Consider the following 27,972-nt stretch of genomic DNA (forward strand, 5'->3'; position numbering starts at 1 on the left):
CAAAAGCCTAGGGGTATGGCTGGACAGGAGTCTTTCACTTAACACCCAGGCCACAAAGCTCTCAGCCATCTGCTTTGGATTGCTCAGGATACTGAAGAAAGTTCTTCCTTTGCTCCCAATGGAGGCAAAGCAGATGGCCGTACAGGGCCTGATACAGTCACGATTAGACTCCAACAACGCCCTCTATTTGGGTGCACCAGAGTACACACTAAAGAGACTACAGCTGGTACAAAAACTGCGCTGCCCGCACTCTGCTACAGATCCCACGCAGACTGCCAGTTAGAGCGGCACTGACCAGCCTGCATTGGCTCCCAGTGCGTAAGAGAGTCACCTTTAAGGCAATGTGTATTGCTCACCAGGCCTTCTGGGACTCGGGACCCCTAATTACTCGTTGTCTAGTAAGCCAGTATCGTCCAGGCAGAGACCTGCGATCTAGCCAGGCTTTTATGGCAACAGTCCCTAGAATGAAAAGGACAAGATCGGGTGGAAGGATGTTTGCCTTCAACGCCGCCAAGATCTGGAACTCCCTCCCTTCTCATTTGAGATTCAACCATGACCTCGCCTCTTTCCGCAAACAACTTAAAACACACCTGTTCAATTCTCCTCAATAAACTCAGTTCTCCTTCCCTACTGGTCTGCAACCTCACCCACCCTACCAACTGGTTCCTCTAGCGCTTGGACGCCTCAGGGCAGCAATTCGCGCTGTTATAAATTCACTTTCATTCATTCACTTTCAGTCTTGGCAGTGACTCTATAGTAGCGTCTGACACAAATAAAGCTAATGGTGATAAAACACCCTTAAGGATTGAGTCATGAAATCTCAGAATTCCTGACGATGATTAACCTTCGGCAATCAGTGTTTTCTTGATTAGAGAAGGTCAGTAGGATACATATTGAACTGGGCGTGTGTTCAGCTTCACTAGAACACAATCACAAAGCTTATTTAGAGACAGACAGAAATGTATTTGACAGTTTGGCTGTGTGACTACTAACTGCTAAGAATTTAGCTGAGACTTCAATTGGTCTGGCATGGGCAAGAAAAATGAAAAGCATTATCAGCAAAAAACAAGTTTATCAGTAGAAGGTTATTAAGGTAGCTATGAAATAATCTGGTGATGGTGCTATGAGTGGGTGTGCAACTTAGATAATGTAACTGCAGCTTGAAGAGACAGAGCGCCATCAAGTCTAAGAGTTCTAGATTTGCTATAATTTAATGGAGCTTACTACTGGAAGAAATTAAATGGGATGACATAATTTATGTTCTAATGTATAAGATATCTTTCCTAACTTTCTTTAATAAGAAAATATTCAATAGTCTTATTTATATGTGAAAATATACAGTAAAATATGATTTGTAAAATTAAATACTATTGTGCAGCATTTTTTCGCTATACGGTCTAACGTCTTTGCCCACTTCAACAGTGAGAGTAGACCCACATTGCAGCCATTACTAGCACGTGTATGGTTATCCTTGTTGGAACAACAATGCCCTTCACGTTTCGCCTGAACTTCCCTCCCCCTCTGTTCGCACTGTATATTGGCCCATCACAAAATACAAGTTGTGCACCAAATTTGTATAAAAAAATTGCTCCCAATTCTCTATTACGTGTTGCTGGTTGATGTCATTTTTCCCTCCATTCAGCCCCTGTTGAGCTACTGCCTGGCCCACACTTCGCCTTCACCAGTGTGATGCCTTCATATTGCAAGGTGGACAGGCACCTCTCCCAACCACTATGGCTATGTCAGGAAGGTATATAAACTTACCCTATGTCTGTCTCATCATGGATCTCCAACATCAATTCATGCTCCCTTAGATTGTGTTAAACTGTATGTTGCTCCTGTCATAGGTTATGACATGTAAATATAAATAGTCTCCCTCACCTGCCACCTATTATCCTCCCAATGTTTAATGAAGTCTTGTTCATTGTTATTATATTTAAGGGCTTGAAACTCCTTGTTTATGATCCAGTGGTTTCTGATACAACTATTCCGAATGTTAGGAATGTGTGGTGGTTTTCACCATGAAAGATGACTAATTTTAATATGGAAACAGAGTTCACCAGCGTATCTGCAAGAAGTCAATAATTGTTTCTGAACACGTTCGATATGTACAGTGCTGCATGTTTAGCTAAGTTGCATAAAATGCACCAGTATTAATTTAAACATTTAATTTATGTATTTATTTATATATTACATGTTTGTAAAGCTCATCACTTACCCCCTCAGTGGTTGTCCTGGTGCTGGAAGAATAATAAAGCATCCGAGAGATATGGCTGAGTAAAAAAATGAATTGTAAATCCTTGTTTAAATATTTTTTAAATGTCTTTGTGATCTGATCTTGAAGGGAAGCTTTATTTAGTGGCACGATATGCATGTGGAGCCTGAACGCAAGCCTTGCATTGGATTGTACTGAATGATATGAGATCTTTTATCAGAGAGTCCTTTATCGGAGACAACTCTCTTCCAGATAAGAAGAGCCTTAAAATATATATTATTTTTGCATCAGAAGCCAGGGCAGAGTTTGCAAATGATTAGATATTGAACTATGCCTGGGAATTGCTTATAGCAGTCTTGCTGCATTGTTTAGTATAAGCTGCAATATTTTCAGCAACATAGAAGATAATCGAATATACAGAGAGTTACATTAGTACAGGCAAGACATGATTACTGCCTGGATCACTGTTTTTCGTTGCTCCACTGGGAGAAAAGCTAACATTTAATGCCACAACCAATGCTAATGAAATCAATTTGTAGTGACTTTATTCATTTGCTGGAAAACAATCCACTTACCTGTGATCAAACATAGATTTCGAGACTAGCCACCAATAGGACGATCATAGATAATATCCTACATTTTGTCGCCATTCAGTTTTAATGAATATGCCGTCATCCAGAGATATGCATTGTCTGAAAATTTCAGCTTTACGTTGCATTTCCTCATTAAAGGAAGCGATTATTTCCGTGTCATCTGCATATGATACCGGCTGAAAGCCATTATACCAAATTAGCTTCGCCAGTGGAACAACAAAGATTGAACAAAGTAGGGCTCATGTTATATGCATGTAATGTATGATAATTGGATGACAAGCTAATGAGAGGAATTGGACATAGCTGAACACTGGGGGAGGTGGGATTGAAGGTTGTTATATTTGATGTATATGTCACAACCCAATAAAAGTGTTAAAACAATAGAAGCCCAAGGGAACTCCACATGTAAGAGGGTGTTACTGAGTATAGAAGGTGTTAAATGTGATGGCTTGACAGATAAAAAATGACTAGAACCAGGCAAGCACTTTGCCCTGAATACTGCATGAGTAAAGTTAAACTAATATTGACTCATATGATATTGTATCAAAGAATGTGCTAAGATCAAGCAAAATTAGCGCTTATTTTCCTTTTTGGACAAGTGTTATTAATATTGTTTCTGACACTGTCAATATGCTGTAAGGTTCAACAGATTCTTCGCACAAATCTCCATTTTAGGTGCACGTTTAAACTTGACGGGCCCGATTCACAGAATTAACTTAAGACTAAATCCTAAACTTACTACTTTGTGGTATTCACAGAATGCGCTTACTACTTTTGGTATTCACAGACTGCACTTACTACTTTTGGTATTCACAGAATGGATTTACGACTACTAACTTTACGTCCGCGCTCGGGCCGGAAATTCCAGCCTGGAGGCGGAGCTTCCGGCCCGGAGGCGGGGATTCTGGGCCAGAGGCGGAGCTTCTGGGCCGGAGGCGGAGCTTCCGGGCCGGAGGTGGAGATTTCTGCCATGGCTAAATCTCCGCCACCGGCCGGAATCCCCACCTCTGGGCCGGAAGCTCCGCCTCCGGGCCGGAATTTCCGGCCCGAGTGCGGACGTAAAGTTGGTAGTTGTAAATCCATTCTGTGAATACCAAAAGTAGTAAGTGCAGTCTGTGAATACCAAAAGTAGTAGGTGCATTCTGTGAATACCACAAAGTAGTAAGTTTAGGATTTAGTCTTAAATTCATTCTGTGAATCGGGCCCGACATCTTTTTCTAATAGTGACTTTTTACATGCCTTACAATAATACAATACAATAATATACTTAGAAAGTATTCTGCATGCAGCACATTTCTTAGTAATCATTTTACCATGATGTTCATACACTCTGTCGAAGGTTAGCAACGTTGAATGCGATGCCCGTGCATTTGGTCATTCGGTTGGAGGCAACTCTGAGTCTCAAAACAAACAATCAAATCAGTGTTGCACCTTTGACACGGTGCAATTGGAACAGTGCTTTCATTATACAAACCTCGTCTGAGCCAAATTCGGCAGAGGGGCACTTCTGCGCATTGTAAATGTAGCGTGCCCTGATAGGGTCCATCCCCCTAGGCACTGCCAGACCCCCAATTTCCGGGGTTGGTTACATTCCAATGTTATATTTTCTGGGATGGAGGAAAAGGACAGAGGATTGTATCTGAACATGTAATGGATTTACATAACATTGATGAAACTAAGCAATGATTTGAAGTGAATATCAATAACAGATAATGATTAAAACATTGTCTACTTACTGAAAAACATTTGGTGTTTCATTTATGTGCAACATTGGAATATAACCAACCCCGGAAATTGGGGGTCTGGCAGTACCTAGGGAGATGGACCCTATTAGGGCACGCTACATTTACATTGGACATTACACTCTTTGGTCAGAGAATTATACCCTGTGAGCACGCTACAAACTGAGTACTTTGATTTCCACGGATAAAAGGTTGTGCTTGTTCTCCCATTTATCTTTGTTACTTCTGCGGATTTCCCTGGAACATTGTGCACTGTTACTGAGATGGAGCCTGCTGACTCTAGCCTTCATCCTGTAAAGGATGGTAGCCTGCTCTACACCAGACCGGCTTCCTGATACTATAGACACAGGTATCATCTGACACAGGTATGGAAGGTTGGGTCGTCCCAAGAGATATAGCAGAGGGTACTACTACTATGCTCTCCCTAGTAGAGGTAGTATTAGGTAGGAGTATCAGTATAATTACATAATAATCCATACATTCACACAGCAATGTTATAATGGTTGAATTGTTATCTTTTTAACCTTTCATGTAAGTTTTTTCATCCTATTAATAATTGCAGCTCATGCTTTTAACACAAGAATACAATTATTTTCAATTAATTTTTAAAAAACCAATTTGTATCTTTCATGTGTCTCCCTTGGGCATGTCTGAGTAACATCGAAAGGGTAGATCTGTTTCCATGATTTCCTTGGGGAATTATAGTGGTCATGTTCTGAGGGTACAGATACCATCTGGTACCCTGGAAGGTTAGGGGTTCAATTGGCACAATGTGAACTAGATAGGAATTCAGTCAACATACTCTGCTGATATGTGTGGACACAGTCCCCATATTGTGATGGTTATGTTGTCTGGATACACAGTCCTGTTTAATTCGTAGGAACCATATGACATAGCACCACCGACACTGTAGGTCAGATATTTATTTAATAGGTCTCCCAGGTAGTTCATAAGTGTGCCCAATGCCCCCATTCACCTTATACAGGGACGTCCGTGTTGTTAGAGATTAATTCTCCTCAGCTAAATAGAAACCCCAATTTTTGTCTGAAAGTTTTTCAAGTTTGAACTTTTAAAAGCACCACCCCACTATCGTTTTTCCCTTCTTTGAATTCCATTAATTAAATATGGTGCAAGCAGCAATTCCTATTAATTGCAGACAAGCTCTAACAGCAATGTTACAACAACAAGCGCTCCTTCTTGCAAGCGGAGATGCCACTTTTGTGTTGGAGGCCCATGAGCAGTATAAAACAAAGGTATTCCAATCATTTGTCACCTTTCCTGCTGCAGATGTCAATAAACAAACATTTCATACATACACTCCAAAAGCAATACCAGGCCATCACAGAGCCTATTAATATTTGGAAATGCCATTAACATTCCAGGAACCTCAGAATTGGTTGCAAGCACCTTACCACATGCACTAGACAATGTAAGACTGTGTTCCCTCAGCAGTGAGGAAGCAACCTAGCCGGTCCTAGCTGGCTATACACCATAACCAACATTAGCACCATTAAATGTTGCAGACCTTCATACTCCATAAACAGGTCTAGTTAGACTGTACAGATGTTTAACACAGTAACTCCATAGAGGGCGGTTCAAGCTGCACAGCCACATTTAGATCTGTCTGTAATTATTCAAATAACTATCAATGTAATTATGAGTAAAGTTCCTGCCTGACAGGAGGAAATTCTACTCTGGATGGCACAAAAAAGAAACCAGCTTGAAGTAGTGTCTCCCTGTAGGGATCCTCAAGAGAAAATAATTCTCACAATGTGCCTACTAATATGGATGGTTCCCCCAGTGCCTGAATTGGCCACCTGAGACACAGTCTTTGCTGAAATATATATTAAATGACAAATGGTACACAATCTATTGTTGGTTTGCCTGTAGAGCTAAAACAGATTCAAATTGAATACGGGGCTACCCCTGCCCTGGATTTGGTGATTAAACCAATTGACAACTATGCCACAGTCACCTCAATTATTTTAAGTAACATAAAAGGGGCATTGGCAGCATGTCAAAGCCACGTGCAAGCATCCATTGTAGACCAGGAGTTCAAACTACCAATAATTACTGCTCAAACCTATACATATATAGATAAAAATAATTTGGGAGCAAGAACAAAAAATCCACAGCCTATGGGTAATTCTGAAAAGGGTAATACCAAACAGGCACCTGAGTCTTCTAAAAAAACACTGGGATAAACCAAAAAATAAAAACAGAACAAAATCACAGGGTGGATCACGACAACCAGAGTCCACTGAAAAACATTATAACCTGCATAACCGTGATTCAATTAAACATCCTGATGAATATCAATATTCTGATACAAGTCCTTCTCATTACTTTCAGGACTCACCCAACAAATGCTCAGAGACAGGAGGAGAATCAGAGTGCAGACAACAAGAGTATGTGAACCTCAGAAAAGACTCACAACACTCATTTGACATCATCTTAAAAAAGGAAGAGAAACTTCCACAACAAAAACCCCAATTCAAAAAGAAGAAAGTAGCAGAAGTTTCCACTAAACTTCAAAACAAGACATGGACACTGACACTACTAGACAGCATTGCAGACCTCACAATAGTTTGCCAGAATATTCAAGAGTTCCTGGTTTTGAAAGAAACTAATGAAAGAAACTAATGAATTTATTCAAGTTGAAGCACCAGATCATCACGTTCATCCTCCCAACAGACTGTATGATTTGGACATCCAAACTGAGGGTGACATACAGCATACTATTAAAGTACTTTTCTGGGAAAATGTAACCAACACTTATGACATTCTCTTAGCTGAAGTGGATTGGCCACCTGAGTTTGTTATGAAAGTCCCACAATGGGAAGATATAATACTTCCATCTTTCTAGGTCCTTTTTCCTGTAGTTGTCAAACAAGCGTATGCCATGGAGTGGGCTCATGCATAAGCCCCAGCATTATACTGCAATCACATAGGCTTGGATAAAAACTTACCATATCACATTATAACTATAAAGTTGGCTCGCAAGTCCAACCACAATATCCAACTAAGCATGAAGCTAAAGGCCCAGTTAAAGAAATTCTAACAAAACTAGAATATCAAAGCATAAGTGAGTTGTGAATCTCTCCAATTAACAATCCTTTATTTCCAGAAGCTAAATCAGATCATTCATACTGCATGCACTTTTCCAATTCAAAATTCACACAGTGCAGCACTAATGTACAACATAGTGCACAAAACATACAAAACGGTATTGGACATTTCATTTAAAAGGCTTTTAAAAGCTTCTGAAAGCAGGGATTTAATCACATTCACTGCTTTAGGGATTCAATGAAGATTCGACGATTTCCTCAATGGTAAAGAATTGCCCTGGTCTGTTCCCTGCCCAAGAAACATCAATTTTACATGAAGCATTGTCCTATGTCGATGACATGTATCTCACAGAGGATGACTTAAACACACACATAGCCAGCATAGATCAGATAGTTTTGGGATTTGCTGAACATGTCTACAAATTCAACTTCTAAAAAAAAAAAAAATGCCTATCTCAGTGTCCTATTTTTCGGATATAGTTGTTAAATGAAGGCAAATGTCTTGCACCACTAATGTGCACCACCAAATACAAAAAAAGCTACAATCACTTTGAGACTTTCTCAACTTTGGTAGAACATACATACCAAACTATCCACAACAGGTAAAACCATTTTATGAATTAATTCATACAGACTTTTCAAGCACACATTGGACATCAGAACACACACAGATTCTGGGAAGACTGCAAACAGACATGCTTGCATCCAGACTCTTACCCACACATCAACACAAACAATTTTGTGATCTGCATAGTTGCAGAATCCAGCGGCAACACATGTTACTTTCAATGAAGATGATACTGTATGAACTGCATATAAATCACATTTATATTAAAATGCTGAAATGCATTTTGCACCTACAAAAAAAATACTGACTGCAGTTCAGACAGCTGTTATATAGGAAAGATCGTTAGCTCATGTGAAACGCATATTGTGGTTACTCCAAATTCAAGTGTTAGAGGCTGTCACAAAGGCCAGCGTTCTAACATATTAGCTTTACATCCAAGATGGCTACAATAGGCCACCTCCTTAACAACCAATGATGTTGACTATGTATTTGATCCCACTTTTCAAACACATGAATTCCTCCAATATAAACAAGAATACCCTGTGTTTAGTGATGTTTTGCCTCTTGACCAGAATTACTATATTGTATATACTGATGGTTCAGTCCAGACCGCTGTTGGAACTAAACAGCAATACTCAGCAGCATGTGCAGCAGTACATGGTGTCATGAAGAATGGAGAATTCCATCCTCAAAAAACGTTTATGCAATCTTTATGGGATTCAACCGCTGGGCTGGCTAAACTCAAAGCTCTACTTCTGACACTAGGGAATACCGATCCTAAATTCTTCAAAGTCATAGTATGTGATTCGTATTATTGTGTCCAGTCTTTTAATGAGCATTTACATTATTTGTGCTTGAATGGATTCCGTGATTCAAAAGGCAACGCTATCAAGCATACATTGTTTGGGGAAGGTGGCTCATGTAATTCATACATTGGGTCAGCAATGTATTGGAATACACATTGCATGGAATTCACTGGTTGCTGTCAGGGCTTTACGTACTGGCACAGCATTACCTAAAACATTTCTAGCATAATACTCATATCTACTGAGTGCCCCAAACAAACATTTTGCTTGCATTCCTGGAATGGGGGATCAAGTGATACCAAATCAAGGCCACAGGCTAGAAATAGCTGTTCGTGAGGGGTCAGCATCTGCAGATGCAGGTGTGGCAGCTGTAGATTCCTTACTACAGATATGCTATTGGTGGCATGGTATTTACAAACAGACTAAACAATATGTACTTAGCTGCATCATTTGAGAGCATATTAAAAATTCCACCACAGCTCACCCACCGCAGCTTGCCTACCACAGACACCTCTCCTAGTTTCAAACAAACCCCTTAATTGTGTCTATAGTCTCAGACATCTAAATTTTGATGGTTCATTTAAATTCATTTTATTGGCAATTAGCTCATGTTCTAGATTTCCAAGGGTGTGGCCACAGTGATTGGCTGACGCTCAATCTGTTATACAAGATTTGCAAGTCTTTATTGGGACATATGAAGTAGTGGCATTCCACTTGGACCAGGGACCAGCGTTTGCCTTTACGGCATACCGGGATACTATAGGAATCCTGGGTGTGGCTGTGCATTATTCCTCCCCCTACTATCTTGAGGGAAATTTGATAGTTGAAGAGAAAAAACATGATTGATTTAAAGCCATCTTTTACAGCTAGGGTGTTAGGTTCAGGTCATAGTTGGGTCCAGCACTTGTATGGAGTCCAGAGAGCTTTGAATATTCTGTCCAGAAGATCCTTGGGCAGCAGGACCCCCCTACAAGGTTCTCATTGGCATCCAGATGCACGTTTCAGACCTTATAATCATGCACAGAGGTGGCAGAAATGCCATTTGACATCACTGTAGGCTTTGCTGTCTTATAGGAACTACAGGACTTTTGAAATGAGAGCTCAAATTAAACCACCAACCATTCTACCACAGAAGAAGTGAAGGAGCAGCAAGGAACTCCTGTCTGGATTCCTAAAATTGGGATATAGTTCCAGAGAAGATTACTGAAAATAATGCGTTTGGCCCTTCATACCGAGCACCCCTGCCAGTCATTGGCATTGCAGGTACAAAAACAATGATTTTGCAAATGTTTGTTGGTTGTAGAAACAAACAGTTTGTGTCAATTAGCCTAATCAAACCACACCATGTGACCAATTCTACACAGTAGGCCACAAGAGCTCCTGGGTAGTTACTAGGCCTGGGTGGTAAGCTCCACACTACGGGTGGAGTTCATGGAGTTTTGCCACTTCCTGCTCAGCTTGGAGCACGGAGTTGGCAAAAACTCTTGACTATGCTGCATGGCAGAGTTTACAGGCGACTGCTACTCAATTCAATTGAGTTGATGCTCACAACATGTTTCTCAGAGCCAGCACAAAACCAAAGGGTATGTGACAACCTGGATACAAAATCTTTCTGACTTGGTAACTGAGTTGATGCACACAACACACTTTCAGAGAAGTAACAGAAAGCAAAAGGGTGCGTGAAAGTACTCCAGCTTTTTTTGCATCAGAGTTTGCAGTGTCTGGTATAATAAATACCTCTCCATAGAGAAATATTCTGGTGCACTCTTCACACTTGTGCTCCCTCACCTGACTCACAAAGGCGCAGAGAGAGACTGATTCATGGCTGCCAATAGCAGAGTGCCATTGCTAAATTTAGAGCATCTGTCTGCAGAATATCAAAGTGGACTTGGGCTGGAAGTGAGGGTACTCTTGCCTGAGTCTGCATGTGCCAAGTATTCCATGTCTGCTCCCTGTTCTGCGGAGTCTGTTCTAGAGCCTGTTGTTTGCCCGTCTCCCTCTCCTGCATGCCCAGACTTGGACCAGCTGACATTCAGCCACCCGCAGCTCTCACCCTGTAGGCCCCATTGGCTGCTGGCCTGCATCGAGGTCTGGGTCTGATTTATCCAGAAAGCACATTGCAGCTGCCCCTGTGCCTCCGTGGATGAATGGGGCACAAGCCTTTTAAAGTTTGACTTACTTCAGGTGATTTGTTAGGCACACCTCCCACTGTCAGCTTTGTTTTGATTGCCCAGTTTGGTCTAAATGCTTGGTGGTGGATTTAAATGTAAAGAGGGTCTTCTGTAGACTGAAACTTGAAGCCCCAGGGACTGCTTGTGCATGGGTAAGTCTGGCTTGCAAAGCTCTGTTTGGTGACAGTCTTGTCTTTGTTTGTTTGCCATCAACCTATCTGTCAGATATCTACCCGGAGGACTTCCAACTCCCTGACCGGGTGGCATATCTGGTGGGCACAGTGAACCCAGAGGACAGCTCGACTGGGAATATGCATTGCCTGCTGCCAATATCACTCTCCTGGACAACATGCTCATGGTGCAGAACACCCCATGGCACCAGGAGAGGAGTTGAGCCAGCTGGCAGTGGGAGAGGGCCATCGGAGTGTACTGCTATGCCCTGAGCCTCGCTGTATTTGGCTTGCCAGTTTAGAGGATGGTGGGGCAGACGCAGTCACAGGCAGCATGGTGCCAGCCAAAGTGGTGGGCAGCAGAACTGGTAGTCTGGCTGCAAGCTGGAGAAGCCCATGGTGGTAGGATGTTCACTTATTGTGGGGTTGGTGTGAATAATGTTTTGTATTTTGTTTTGGGGTTATGTGAGTTTTTGATGATTTCCAGGTCATGTAATATCCCCTTTTCTAGCACGTGAGGCGGTATCTAGCACCCCCAACTGGTTCTAACTCTCAGACCAGGTTCCAGGGTCACCTTCTCATGGTTTGGCTTCATTGTAATTCATTTGTAAGTGTTTGGTTTTTTCCGTCTTTGACTTTTTCTGTTATGCGATATGCCCCAAAAAGTGAATTATAGTGCAGGTATTAAGAGAAGCATGTGCAGCGTGAAGGAACAGACATGCGTGCCACAGTTATTCACCGTGATTTCCCACAACTTCTCGTTGGCTGCAATTTTAATTAACACTTCAGGATTTTCAAGTGTAATCAAAAACATTGTCCCGTGTAAAGCCATAGCAAGAGGTCAATAGTTTTCACCAAAAAAGTTAAGGCCTGGCATACCTGAAGCATTTAATTGCTTCATTCCAATACACAAAAACAGCACATTTTAATGACATGATGCACAATTCAATATCTCCTGGCACATATTGTATTAAACTGCAGCATGTGGTCAGATGTTTTGCAGCCATTCCAATTCGTACTGAAGCATCCGGGTCGGTGGAACTCCACGGAATCTCACTAGGGGCCATATTATCAAGGAACGGCGATAACATAATCGTCACTTTAGCGGCAGGAAACTGCAGCTAAAGTGGCAATAATGGGCTTGATAATATGCCCTTGTTATTTCCCATAGAAGCCCAGGTTCTGGTGTGGGGCTTCTATGGGAATTCACAAGGGCATATTATCAAAGCCCATTATCGCTGCTTTAGCAGCAGTTTCCTGCCGCTAAAGTGGCGATTATGCTATCGCCGTTCCTTGATAATATGGCCCTGAGTTCTTATGTAACTCTGTGGAATTCCGCAGAGTAGAACTCCATGAGTTCCATCCACTCCTAGCAGTTACCCGTCTCCTCTCACGACCATACAGGGAATACCTTTAGAATAATACAGAAATTGCTGCTCCTTGGCTGGGGTTATCAGATTCTGAAGTTCTACTACTTCCTGTTACTACTGCCAACACTGAAATCACATCATATGTGAATTCACAGTCTTCAACTGCCAAACCTAACAACAAAATTGTTTATTACCAACCATCTTTCGAGGTACCTACCAGTTCTACGTTACCCCCTGAGATCCAGTTTTTGCACAGACTGTCTCTAGCTACTTTGCCAATATTGATGACTTTTCATCAGATTCATTACATACTTTACTGCATGGGACATGTACATTTGTTTTCTGGCTGAAACAGATTTATCTGATTCCACCATGGTTATATATTTGGATTTCCATTTCGCTGCTTTTCCTATTCGTTTGGATTGGATTTGTCACAGTTTTCTTTTTGCTCCTAAATGGACATTATCTCTCAGCATGCTCTGCTGTTTTAATTTTACAACAAACAAATGATGGACGGAATGCTGACAGTGCAGACATTCTCCCCCAGTCAAGAGATCTGGGTTAAATCCATCGTTCTTTTGCCCACTACACCACCCCAGTTCAGACATGGCCATATGCAAATCAGTCTTGACCCTGTGCCTCATGGGAACAGTCCAGCCCGAACTGCCAAGCCATGTCTTCCCTGGACCGGAATCAAGCATCCTAGGACCGGTTTCTGGCTACCAGCCGTCATCAGCCAGGATAGCTTGACTCCAGTGGCGTAGTGAGCACGGGTCCCACGTCTGGGAATACCCATCCCACATAGGGCGAAAAGCGTTACAACAAACAAATGATGGACGGAATGCTGACAGTGCAGACATTCTCCCCCAGTCAAGAGATCTGGGTTAAATCCATCGTTCTTTTGCCCACTACACCACCCCAGTTCAGACATGGCCATATGCAAATCAGTCTTGACCCTGTGCCTCATGGGAACAGTCCAGCCCGAACTGCCAAGCCATGTCTTCCCTGGACCGGAATCAAGCATCCTAGGACCGGTTTCTGGCTATCAGCCGTCATCAGCCAAGATAGCTTGACTCCAGTGGCATAGTGAGCACGGGTCCCACGTCTGGGAATACCCATCCCACTTAGGGCGAAAAGCGTTACAACAAACAAATGATGGACGGAATGCTGACAGTGCAGACATTCTCCCCCAGTCAAGAGATCTGGGTTAAATCCATCGTTCTTTTGCCCACTACACCACCCCAGTTCAGACATGGCCATATGCAAATCAGTCTTGACCCTGTGCCTCATGGGAACAGTCCAGCCCGAACTGCCAAGCCATGTCTTCCCTGGACCGGAATCAAGCATCCTAGGACCGGTTTCTGGCTATCAGCCGTCATCAGCCAGGATAGCTTGACTCCAGTGGCGTAGTGAGCACGGGTCCCACGTCTGGGAATACCCATCACACTTAGGGCGAAAAGCGTTACAACAAACAAATGATGGACGGAATGCTGACAGTGCAGACATTCTCCCCCAGTCAAGAGATCTGGGTTAAATCCATCGTTCTTTTGCCCACTACACCACCCCAGTTCAGACATGGCCATATGCAAATCAGTCTTGACCCTGTGCCTCATGGGAACAGTCCAGCCCGAACTGCCAAGCCATGTCTTCCCTGGACCGGAATCAAGCATCCTAGGACCGGTTTCTGGCTATCAGCCGTCATCAGCCAGGATAGCTTGACTCCAGTGGCGTAGTGAGCACGGGTCCCACGTCTGGGAATACCCATCCCACTTAGGGCGAAAAGCGTTACAACAAACAAATGATGGACGGAATGCTGACAGTGCAGACATTCTCCCCCAGTCAAGAGATCTGGGTTAAATCCATCGTTCTTTTGCCCACTACACCACCCCAGTTCAGACATGGCCATATGCAAATCAGTCTAGACCCTGACCAAATTAGCTCATTTTTGGGCACCCAGCCCAGGGCCCAAATTCCTTCATGGCACATAGCTCCAAAAGCTCCACCAAAAAACAAGAAGCCTCCAGGCAAATGGAGGTCCCCATTTAGTTCTAAAATTAGGCTGTACCCAGTTTTGGGAGTCAGGTTTCTCGTACACTTGGGATAATAAATACACAATAACCTCCACAGCACATACACAAGATTAGTCCATTACCATCATTAGACGAGTTTTGACTAATTCTGGGCCTAACACCCTGAACTCTTGAGTTTCAACTAATTCTGGGCCTAAAATCCTGAACTCTCCATGCAGCAATGTTTCTCTTCCTTTCCCTCAAGTCATCCAAATGTCCAACGTCTGTTCAACGGGTCATGTCCCTTCAAAACAATGACAGAAGCACATTGCAGGTTAGAAGTCCCTAGCCTAAGCCAGGAACGTCAAGTCCAAACACCCTGGAAAATATGGGCGGAGGGAGAGGAGGTCAAAGTCCGTCACAGCCTCGAGCAAGAGTAGAACACAGAATGAACTCATCTCCCTATTTACCCTAAAGGCCTTCTGTGAATACCAAAAGTAGTAAGTTTAGGATTTTGTCTCAGATTAGTTCTGTGAATCGGGCCCATAGTTCACCCCCCAAGGTAGGCCCTAGGTAGCTCTATGGGCAGGGTGCTGTGTAAGTAAAAGGTAGGACATGTGCCTTTATGTGTCATGTCTTGTTAGTGATAAACAGCCTATTTTGTTTCTCACTGCTGCAAGGCCTACTCCTCTCATAGGCCATCATTAGGAATTCCCTTATATATGTTTAAGTGGTAATTCCTGATCAGAAATGAGTGGAATTGCCATGTTTTGTATGTTTAGAAAAGCAGTGATACATTCTGATTACTCGTATAGTTAGAATTTACACTACTATTTTAGAAATGCCCCTTTTAGAAAGTTGCCATTTATCTGTGCTTATGACTCTTTGTGCTTTGCAGCCTGACTCCAATTCAGGTCTAGGGCTGGGTGTCAGCTACACTTGGTGCATACTTTCCAGACAGCCATAACACAGGAAGGGCTGGGTGTGTCAGGGATACATCTGCAGTCATCTGCATACTGACAGTCTTACTGGCTGGGAGAGGTGGGGCGCACTTAGATTTGTATAGGTTATGTCCTGCCCTCAAACAAAGGCCTGATTTACCCCCCTACTGATTAATTGGGATCAGGGCTGGGTGGAAAGAGATTGTTGCGTACTTCTAAAGGTTTTTTTGAAGTCACCCCTTCATCAAAGAAAATTTTGAGTATAAGTACAAGGGCTCTGACCCCAAGATTTCAGACACTGTATGGGACTTTTAACCAGATGCTGCTGTCTCTACATTCTGCACATTGTCAGGGCACAGCAGTGCTGCCAGGAAGAACCACCATTTGGACTACCTGATTTTTGGTGCTGGCCTTGTGGCTGTTGGGCTGCTGGAGGGACTGCCACTTTGCCAAGGACCTTTAGGTGCTGGCGTGCATGCCGCTCCCTGTGTGCACCCCAATTATTCTCCAAGGAGCTCCGCCCATAGTGAGCACTGTTTATTGCTCCTTGCCTGACCTAAACAGCGCAGCTGGAGCGCTTAATTTTATGCCACAAACCTGAAGTCAAGACGTTCTCACATCAGCGCATGGTGAAGCACTGTTTATCCACTTCTGGTGGTCTCAAATCTGCGTCAGGGGGTCAACACGTGTGGAGTGCTTTTGAAAAACCCATAAGCGCGTGGAGCGCTTGTTGTAAAACAGTGCACATGGTGTGCTTTTTCCCAGATAAGTCAGTATGTGCTAAGTGCTCTTCAATTGCCCAGGCGCCTCCTGGTACAAGTTGAGTACCTCACAAAGGGTAAGACGTTTTCCTGTGCAGGCGCACTGAACTGGCCGTGTGTGCCAAGCCACACAGTGCCAAGAAAAGGAGGAGACTGCTCGTGACGTCAGGGCCACTGAGACCTGCACCAAGGTAAATCGGGATCTTTGGATGCTGGGCTATGCCTAGCCCATGAAGGGGAGAAGGACACCGCAGCCTATGACAAAGATTGTGCCGGCATCCAAGATTCCCCTCTTCCATGCCAGAGGGACCTGGATTTTCCCCCGGGTGTCCCCGCCTCAGCAATCCTGAGTGAGAGGAAGTGCAGAGGAAGCAAATGTACAGAGCGGCTACAGCTGTGCCGCGCACTCACGGGCAGCTGCAATTTGAATACTCCACACAACCTAGTGAGTCGGCCTGGGTGGTAAATTCCGTTCCGCTCATGGAATTTGGGTAATTTTGCGTTCCGCGGAGAACGCGAAATTGCCCAAAATTCTGTGCTCCGCAGCTTTGCGTCATTTTTTGCTTGTTTGCGTTCTCAAAATGCGTGTTCACGAACTATTTCTCCCTGAGCACGCAAACAGCATTTGCGAACAGGAAAAAAGCATCGCGAACAAGCAATTCCGCGTGTTCGTGGAATTTCTGCGTGCTCGCTGAGATTTTTTACCATTTCGCGGAGGCACTCGTACTTGCTGGCTGGTGGCTTTATGGGGTGAGTCCTCGATGGAGGCCCCCGATCATGATCTTACCACCATTAGGAAAATTGCCATAGAATACATAAGAGGAGCAAAGGCCTGCCTGTGCCCTACAGCTTGGGTTCTAAATCCCACCTTTTGAACCAGTCTCTAAAAAAATACCAAAATCCTGCTAATAGGAGTGCAGGGGTCCTGTGCCTATGTGGGATTATTGTTACTGATGTGGTTATGGTGATATTTGGTGGTTTAAGTACTACTAGTGATATTTGGTGATCTATGCATTTTTCTTAACTGGCATCACACGCAATGATGTCATGATGCATTTCGTTTTTAATTCTTGCATTGTCAGGATGACAGTAACTATTTTAGGATTTCCATAGTATGCACAGTAGGTATGATTCATGTCATTTTGGAGTATGTTATATATAATATACAATATTTTTATATAACCCTGTGTCGAGTCTCTTTTGTGGTGTGTTCTTTGTGTTTCTTTTTGAGTGTGCTGAGCAAACACTTTATACATTGCCTCTGATGATAATCCTGACTGCTCTGTGCCAAGCTACCAGAGGGTGAGCACAGGTTACATTTGGTGTGTAACTTACTTGGTCTGATTAGAGTGGTGGGTTGTGCCTGGCTTAGAGGCATACACTAGCCAACCAGATAGCCCCTTGCTAACAAGAACTTATTAGTTGTTTTAGCAAAGTTGGAGATTTTTGCGTATTTGCCAAATTTATCCCCCCAAAAAAGTGATTCTTTCATAATAGTGCCTCCTCTGAGCTTGTTGTGTCTTAGTCTTATATCGTTTTAAGACTTTACTGGCACAATTTTTGACTCTGCACTGCAAAACTAATTTGATAGCAGCTAACTCCTCAGAAAAACAAGGGGAAGATATTCTGGCTCATTTTAATGTGTTCTGTCAGTAGGGATAATAGAATAAAGTGCTGTGGTCAGCCAGTAGTTGTAATTAGCCGCTGCCTCCTCAATTCTACTGGCATTGCAGATGCAAACTGCATTATTTGGTTAGATTAACGCCTTTGTTAGATTATCCTGAGTTATTTTAACCCATTGAAACTTTGAGAGTAAACCATTTTTTTGGCATTGGTCACCTCCATTTGTGGACTGAAGCTAGTGGTTATTCACTCTAAAAGTGTCTTGGGCTCTGCTAACCGGACCCAGATCCAGTGCTCTATCCTCTAAAATGTATATGTTAATTGGTATAATTCTAATTAGCAAAGAAAACCAACCTGAAAATCCCTAGTATGTGGTTGGGTAGGTAGGTTTAGAGACCCTAGTGGACTTAATTCACTTGAGTGTATTGCTGTGGTGTCTGATCTCATTTTGAAGCCAGGCCTACCTTGTCGACTTTGGAATTAAAATCACTTTCAAAGTCCCAAACTACCTTTTCATTACTTATAAGTCAGCCAAGAGATCTTTCCTAGGTACTATAAGTGCAGGGTTCCCTAAAAACATAGAACAGTGCAAAATATGTTATATGTGTCCTAGTAAGTAAAAACAGCCCAATGTCATTTTCTCCTATTGAATTGCTGTAAGTCTCATAAGCAAACATGGGAAGGTTATATTAAACTTAACCAAGTCTAGCATTTGATTGGAGCTAGCTAGCAATATCATTCAATGCATACGATTGTTTTATTAAACCCAACAACTTGCCAAGGTCGGATTTAATATAACTATTAGAGGAAAGTAGTTTTATGACCCTGGATTGTACCAGAGAGGTCTGCACTCTGAAGGATAACACCTTCTGCACTCACAAAACTCCACAAAGAAAGCACTTTGTCTGACTCCAAAAGGAAAGACGTTCACTTGCTGACCAGCAACAGGTACACAAGAGCTGAAGAAGTCACCTCCAAAGCCAAAGGGAGGACAGCCCTGCTGACCAGTTGTACATGGGCTTGTCATGGAATCCGCATTGCATTGTGGGATATTGAGTCCGAGTGCCCAAGTGGCAAACAAGAGCCTCTGAACCCTTGGCCAGTGCTAGAGAACACATCTACCCATAAGAACAAAGAACCAGCTGGCAACCTCATTAGAACAGACGCAAAATGAAGTGACGCCTCCCAAAGCCACTACGCTCAGCTGCTAGCTTGAACAGAACCAACCTGATATGACGTAAAGCTTCACAAAGCCTTGCCGCAAAGCTTCAACTGAACCGCCGCAAGTCAGCGCAAAGCCTCACCAAACAGCTTCATCAGAACTGACGCAACACGGTGCAGGATCTCGTATCACAGCTCTCGCAGCTCCTCAGAACGGAAAACAGATGATGCTAAGCCTTACAAAGCAATGCTGTGCATACCATATACCAAAGACATAAGGTACAATACTCAGAAGGCTTAACTTGGTCCTGTGCCTGGGTTGTGCTCCATCGTGGTCAGTCTGAACCTGTCACTTTGTCCTGGCCCAGCGCAACCAGATCCCCTTAGTTGCCGTTTTGTGCCTTTTGGCGCTACCTGAATCTTTAGAAATTCATGTATCCGGTTCCCTGTATTTAATGTTTGTCATTTTAATGTTGTTTTGAAGATTAAAATATTCTCTCTTTTTATAAATTGGTGTTGGAATATTATGTTTTGTAATTTACTTATTTACTGTTTTGGTGGTATTAGCTGCTTTACCAATACCTGTCTCCTAAGTTAAGCCTGACTTCTCGTTTGCTAAGCTACCAAGGGTTGAGCAAGGATTGATTAACTTGAGACTTGACTGGACCTATTAGCGATTATGGTATTATTACTAGCTGAGGACGAATACCCCCAGCTACTTATAATCCACTTTCCTACATAATTCATCATAATCAAAATTTGCAAAAGCATGAGTCTTGGTTATAATCACCTCTGTAACAAAAGGCACAGAAACAGTGAAATCTGAGCCTAACTATTACGTCCCTAAAACCTTTGTTTTTTTTCAGTGAATTTCTAAGGTTTTTTAAATACTTATTCCTAAGTATAATGTCCCTGTAACCTTTGGTTTCTGTGAATTGCGATTTTTTTTTAAGTAGTAGTCACAATTGCAGAGTGGTGGAGAAAGGGGGATGGGCTTCCAGCTGTGTAGGAATTACAGGACGTACAAAGGGGGCTTCTTGGACCTCAAGGTCCCTCACGAGTGAAGTGGACTTCATCCCCAACCAGTAGTGCACCAGAAGCCTTGTTTACCAGTATTTACCAGAGAGGTGGAGAAAGGCGGCATGGCCTTCAAAGACCTCTTTACAATCTCGCTGTGTGGGATTTACTGGAGGTAACAGCGGGGATAGTTGGCCCCAAAGGATGCCATTCTTGGTCCAGGCACCCCATCCCCAGAGGCCAGGGCTTTTTTAAATGGGTGGGGGGGCAGTTCCTAGGGTCGAAATCAGCCCTTGGGAACAATACTCCAGGGCCTGGTGTTTACTGTGGGTGCCCATGATGCTTGTTTCCAGTCCAGGGAGGACCTGGCCTGGCAGTTTGGGCTGGACTGTTCCCATGGGGAGCAGGGTCAAGACTGATTTGCATATTGTTGGGTCTGAACTGAAATGGCATGGTGAGCAAATAAAATATAGAATTTGGCCCAGATCTATGTACTGGGATGAATGTTTGACATTGTGCAGCATTCTGTCTATCGATTGTTCTTTTTGCATGTGTCACCAGGTATGCCCAGACATGGGTCCCGTGCTCTCCATACCATTGGAGTCAAGCTACCCTGGCTGACGAGGAGTGATGGCCGGAAACCGGTCCAAGGATGCGTGGTTCCAGTCCAGGGAGGACCAGGCCTGGCAGTTCCGGCTGGACTGTCCTATGAGGAACAGGGTCAAGACTGATTTGCATATTGCTGGATCTGAACTGGAATGCCATGGGGAGAAAAAAAAAAGATGGTTTAGGCCCAGATCTCTGTGCTGGGATAAATGTGTGACATTGTGCAGCACTCTGTCTATCGACTGTTCTTTTTGCATTTGTCACCCCGAGTGGGAAGGGTATACCCGGATGTGGGTACCGTGCCCTGCATGTCACTGGAGTCAAGCTAGCCTGGCTGCTGAGGGGTGATTCCCTGAAACTGGTCGCAGGACGCTTGTTTCCAGTGCAAGGAAGACCTGGCCTGGCAGTTCAGGCTGGACTGTTCCTATGGAGAACATGGTAAAAAGTGATTTGCATAAAGTTGGGTTTGAACTGGACTATTGAGCATGCATTTCCCAGATGTCGCTTAAAGCACTTTTGGTGGTTGTAAGTAAGAAACGTAGTTGTTGAGTTAGTATAGGGGGTTGCTCTTATCTTACCTGAATGGATTTTTCTCTTTTCAGGAGTTCCTCCCTTGAATATGTTAGTAATGATAATTGAGAAGAAGATTCCTTGGCACGTGTCACAGTTGGGGTATTGGCGGGACCAAGATAGGGCCTACTGCATGAAAGCGCAAAGCCACTGTTTAAATACAGGGCTTTGAACATCTCTGAATCGCTCCCTTTCCCTGTTCAAATTTCCTCGACCTTTACTGCTAGAGAGCAAAGAAAGACTAAAAACTGTGATAGTCCTAGTAATGTGGAAGAAGCCAACAAATGACTGGCCTCTTGAACTGCACACATTTAAAACCAGTAAAAACTGATTTAGTGCTTTAATTAACAAAAACACCTTCACACAGGTGTATCACTGTCAACACTATATAAATCACCAAAAAGGTAAAATCACTCAAAACCCAGTTTAAAATGTTAATATTGTGAACTTGTGGCAGTGTGTCACAGTTAATTATAGCATCGCCATTCAGTGCACGACCCTGAACATCTTTGATCAACAAAACTTGCCCCTGTACAAATTGCACTATCTACATCTTTTTTGCTTGTCTCTGTGAGCTGCAGTTTATCTATTGAATCCACCATTACCACTCATCCTTGCTGCATTGTCCCAGCTTTATTGAGCCAATCACCTTTTCATTATAATCTCCCATGCCATGATATTGTAGCACTGCAGCGGGTCAATTTGTCTCACTGTGAAATGTAAACTACTCCTGTTTGTTGTGCATTCAAGCTCACAATAGAGGTTTCTCCCCACAAAAAACACTTTTATTTTGCCTTCTTTCCAAGGGCTATATAGTTCATTCATGTTTCACATCACAACAAGACAACATAATATCAAAGTCTTCATGTTGTAGTTGGGCTCTGTTTTAGGGGAGGCTTACTAACATTTGCTGTTATCTGCTTTTCTCCAATTCTCCTTGCTTAATGCCTGACTATCATGATATGGCTCATGGTGCAAGTCTGCAAGGAAAGTACACCTGAGCTTCCACCACTTAATCTTTATTTTCACATTGCTATAATGTTCAGGTTATCTGGTCACGAATCATGCAAATTCAGCAATGTCTGCTACCAATGTTGAGAGGGTATCACTACCCCTATTAAACTAATTTACCAAATAATATAAAAAGGGAGAAGATATAATGGAACTGAAGAGACACTTCTGGGGTTGTCTTCCTAAAACTAATGCCAAGCTAAAGAGTATAGCACGTAATTATTATTTAACAGTTCTGTGGCCATACATTCATGTTGAGAGACACTATATTGCCTCATACAAGAGACATCTCTAGTGACTATATAAACTGATCCTTTCCCCCCATTTCTTCTAAGAGCTGATAGTGTGTACCTCTGTTAGGGATTTTATATGTGATGCTGTTGGGAAAGTGAATTTTGAGGGGATCAAGTGTATACATTTATTCTATGAAACTAGTTTTTCATTTTATTGACTTAATGGCAATGTGTGCTTTGACCAGTCAGTTACCTTGAAAGGGTGTTTTCTTCAAAGTGCAGCTAAAAATGGGTAGTGATTGGAATTTCAATGTTTAGGAATTGTTTATTTGTCTTCAATACATTGTTATCAAAGCAATTAGTAATGGTGGGGGTCAGTGGATTTAGCTGATTCTGATTTTGAAAAATTCACCAAAAATGTTGTTTCTATCTCAAATGGATAAAAATAATACGGGCAGAGAATGTGCCACATAATCTGCATTTTGATGCATAATTTAGATAATCTTGCCACATAATTTGCTTCTCCTTGCTGCATAATTCTAGTAGTACTAGACCACTGGGGGACAGCTTTGGAGTGTTGGGTGCAGGGGCTATCCCTGTAGCCAAACCCCCTCTGGTGGCCAAAGCAGCCGGGAGGTGTGTGTAGGACCCCACAGGCGCACACAGCTGATGTTGTCTAACAATATAAAGGTAGTCATTATAAGTAAGGCAGATATGCTAGCTTTGTCAAAAAGTCACTGATAACTATAATCAAATGTATATTTAATAAATTCACATAAATTCACACATTGTAATGATTAATAGAAATGATTGTCAAAATATTATTATAAACATTTATTTAGGTGTTTCTTGTAATTTTGTTTCAAAGCACAAAGGGCAACTGAGGAAATATGAATTTTGTGATCAGTTATGTCCCCTATCGTAGACCCCAACGGCTCCATGTGCATGCTATAAGTACATGTATGTTCCCTTTTGCTCCAGTTCTGAAGACGCAAACATATGTGCGTCCACCGTCAACATGTCCTCTTTCAGATCCGCCATGAATGGGTCAGATATTCCATTCCTAAGCATGAAAGGCCACCGACTTTATATGGTTCACTTTCCACATTTCACAGATTCAGGCGAGTAGGCCCGAATTCTGTCATCAAGCCTTTTCCTGCCTTCTGCCTCTGAAAGCTCCAGTCTGAGCCTGCATCTGTATCCATGAACTTTGTCCTACTTCCTACGCGGCTAACGGTGCCTGATCCAGCCTGTCGCCTGCCAAAAACTGTATTTCACCTTCGAGATTATCTCCTTCGCTCCTCATCCGATGCATTCCTGTCTAACAGTTTAGGTAAACATTCCTCCAGCTACCATGTAAAGGGGCCAGGCCTCGCTGTCCTCATGCAAGTAATTCATAGCCCCGTTACCATGGAATATTCCTACTCCCTCGCATCTAGTGTAGACACTTAGACGCTTGTACACGCACTAACAGTCAGTATAGTCAGTATAGAATAAGATTCTATCCTAAGAGACCTTTCCTTTTGGATAACACAGTTCTTTAAACATAGGATATTAGATATGATTTGGAATTAGGTTGACATAACCCCAGACTTCTGTCTCCACATGTAGAGCTAAATGTCAAGTCCCCTTCACCCTCTAGTTGCACGTCAATCACACGTCATGCGGCTGCGTGCGCATCTTTGCCAAACATTTCTGCTGACATTGCAGGATTCTTTTATGGATCCACCCACTTATGACATCATGTTTAGTGACGTTTCTTGAATTACGCCCTCTATTAGCTACGTATGCACCTTTTATCAGCTGTTACGCCTCTTGCATCTGTTTCACTGTAATGTATTTTCTATAAAACTGCCTATCTGTCAATAATATAGGTTCCCTTCCTTCCTGAACTTTCGTGGTGATGGAACAGAAGGCCCACAATTCGAATTGTCTTCCTTTGTATAGGAATAAAGCATTTTTAAACCCTCTAATACCACGGATTCTGCCTCTTATATTTACTGAGTTATTCTTGATAGATTTTACCGCATAAAAAATAGTACCGGTAACGAAATATTTACCACATAAATTGGCGCCCGAACAGGGACACTTTCTCATCTCACGCGCCGGCGGTGCGTTGCAGGCCCGGTCTCCTGCCGCAGCTGAACGGACAAAAACGCGTACCCCGCAGGATTTCCTGTATCTCCCTCCGGCCAAGCGGGGACGACTGAGGCTGCGATCAACACCCAGACGAGGCGGTGAGAAGTGCGAAGTATCCCGACCAGAGCCTAGCTGAGAGAGCAAGATCCGAGGTATACAGAGTCCCGCCAGGTTCCGAAGTTCCGAGTCCAGTCGAGTCGAGTCCAGTCCGGTCCAGTTTCAGTTCCGTTCCGAGGCCTTCCGTTCCGAGCTACCCGGTGAGTACCATTATCGGGGAGGCATTTTACGTGCACATAGTCTGTGCCGGTCAAGACGGGTTTGGGTGCACAAATCCGGTCTGCACTGTTTCAGCAGTGTATCTGTACTGTTTAGCAGTATATATAGTAATATAGTATGTCTTGCATATAAATAAGTATTATCTAGTGTCAGTATAATGTCAGTAACTAGTTTTCTATTAGTTATCATTGTTCGTAAAACTGTTAAGCGTTAAATGTTTTAATATGTTCTATATATTGTGGTGTGAATGACTGTTCATTATTGTGTTTTCTTGTATAAAGTGTGTTCTAGAAACCAGATCTAAAAATACCGCTCTTTTCGAAACTAAGACAGATCAAAACTAGAAAAGGTGTACTCGAAGAAGCTGTTCCCATTCCACCTAGGGACACTCCAGGATACTTTATGTATCATAAGCATGGTCTAGATGCCGTATTATTTCTTGATTTATGGGTGGACTACACCAAAGAATTACCAGAGAGTCAGAGATGGCCCGCAGCGGGGACCTGGGATGCAGATTGCATCATGAGAGTAGAAGAAGAATTATGGAAAAAGAAAGCCAGACAGTCACAGAAAGATGCCATTGAATTATGGCGTAAAGAATCATACAGACGTACAGAAAAAGCACACAGACAGGAAGAGAAAAGTAGAGAGAATTCAAATAAAACTCGAGAAAATCTATTATTTGAGGAAGGTACTCGAGTAAACTCAGAACAAGTAGATAGACAAAGAAACGCCCTTATGAATGGTATGTATCCACTTCTGGCCGAAGGGTTACCTAAGGCTACTCAGGAAATACCAAAAGACTTGCCACCTCCATTGTTTCCGATAAAAGCACATCCCAAATCACATCCCAAAACGGCGAAGGACGTTTTTCTTTCCTCCTATTTAGATGACGCAGCTCCCGAGTATGCTAATGCTATACCACCCACACCGCTTGCCGATGGTGTTCAACACCAAGAGCATCCGTCTGTATCCCCGCAATTACAAACTCCTACACAAGTTCCAACAGACCCGTCCGTTTCTACAGTTTTTCCCGCATCTACAATCTCTATCCTACACCCAACGAATCCTTTTGTGCCTAGCACCTCAGACGGTGCTACAGGAGGTACGACAGACATGTTTGCCACTCCGCCGCGAAATAAACAGACTCTTAGAGATTTAGCCCTCCAACGTACGCCCAAACTAGCAACTCCCGACATGCTTAAGGAACTTCTAGTAGATTGTAGATATGATCCTGTGCCCGGTAAATGGGACGAAATGCTGCTGTCATCATTACGTATTCGACAAGCTGCAATATATTTAACGAAGCTACCAGGAATGACTGCACATTTAGAAAATATGTATCACTTTGTCCAGTCAGGGCGAAGTCCTGAAAGTATTAGCAGAGCCATGGAGTACCAGAAAGCGGAGGTACAGGGACAACTGTTACGTTTCCTCATAAACTGTGTAATCAGAAATCAAGACCGGCCTGGGGTAAATCCGGAAGAAATGCAAAAACTTGTCACTTGGGGCCGGAATATATCAGAAGGAAGACATGATAAACAGTTATGTATAGTAGCTATGTATCGAAAGATCCGCAAAGAGGTAGAACGAATACACGAAGAACGATTAGAGGTAGACGCCGCTGATCTACACAGAGAGGAGGAGGAGCAAGAATCAGAGCAAGTAGACACGATAGCTTATGTAAGTAAAGGAAGACCCCATAATAATACCAGAGGTTTTAACGACCCAATACGTCCAATACGTCCAGAATATAATAGACATCTCCCAAACACTATGCTAAATACAAAATCCCCTGAACACTTATTCCAAGCCGCTGATAAATTACCCCGAGATCGAAGGGGGTACCACGTGCTCGATTCCATGGATGAACAAGAATTAGCCAGGTCAGCAGTACAGTGGGCTGACAGTCCCGGCGAATACAATGATGATGTACTTGCACACACGTTTCTGAATCTAGACCCATATGAACAGCGTTTAGCTAGTATATACATGATTCAACACCTCCTTATATTATATAAAAGCCAACACTCCGATCCAGGACCCTTACCTGACATATTGACAGAACTACTCACGAATATATGGAAAGGGTCGGGTACTGATTTGATTAAAGAAATACTAGAATCCCGAAACCAATATTTAAATTTCGTATGCCCGGAACACGTTCCAGTTCCCATAATGGGAAGAAAAATGTATCACATAGATAGACAGAACCCGTTACGCGAAGTGCACCCGATCAGAGGTGCCGGTGATAATTTTACACGCGTGTTTGTGTACACGCCTATAACTAAACTAGAATTATTAGAAATGAAGAAAGTAGTACCCAGCCATGATAAGGAGCCAGCAGGTTTCCACCGTGAGATAAAACACATGTTACTCATGGGAGAGTATACCTACCCCGACATTATGAAAATATTAAAAGTCCTCTTACCCGCCGGTGTTTATGAGAAACTCAAAGAAAAAGAATGGGAGGTGGGAGACCAAAAGATAGACTGGACAGCATTAGAAAACGAAGAAAAGGCCCGAGCTGCAGGAGCAGGGCTTGGGGAAAAGACTACAGCACTAGCAGGATTACTAATACAGGTACTGCCACGTTTATTAACTACGAAAAAGGAAGACTGGGGTGCAATCTCAGCCTGTAAACAAAAGCCAGACGAAGATACTAGTGATTTCTATTCCCGATTTGAAAAATGTTTTGGTATAAATAGTGGCATAAAAGCCAGTAGTGAGTCATACCCACATCTGTTTGTGACAAAATTAGTTGAAAATTCTCTGATACAAGTTAAGAATAGAGTATTGAAATTTGAAAGTACCTGGCAAGGTAATACCCCATCACAGATGCTACAGATGTTACAATATCATCACAATAGAATTAAAGAAGAACAAGAACACGAACAAAGACGTATGAAAGATACTAAAATG

This window comes from Triturus cristatus, chromosome 2_2 (genome assembly GCF_964204655.1).
Source record: "Triturus cristatus chromosome 2_2, aTriCri1.1, whole genome shotgun sequence".
Classification (NCBI taxonomy): domain Eukaryota; kingdom Metazoa; phylum Chordata; class Amphibia; order Caudata; family Salamandridae; genus Triturus; species Triturus cristatus.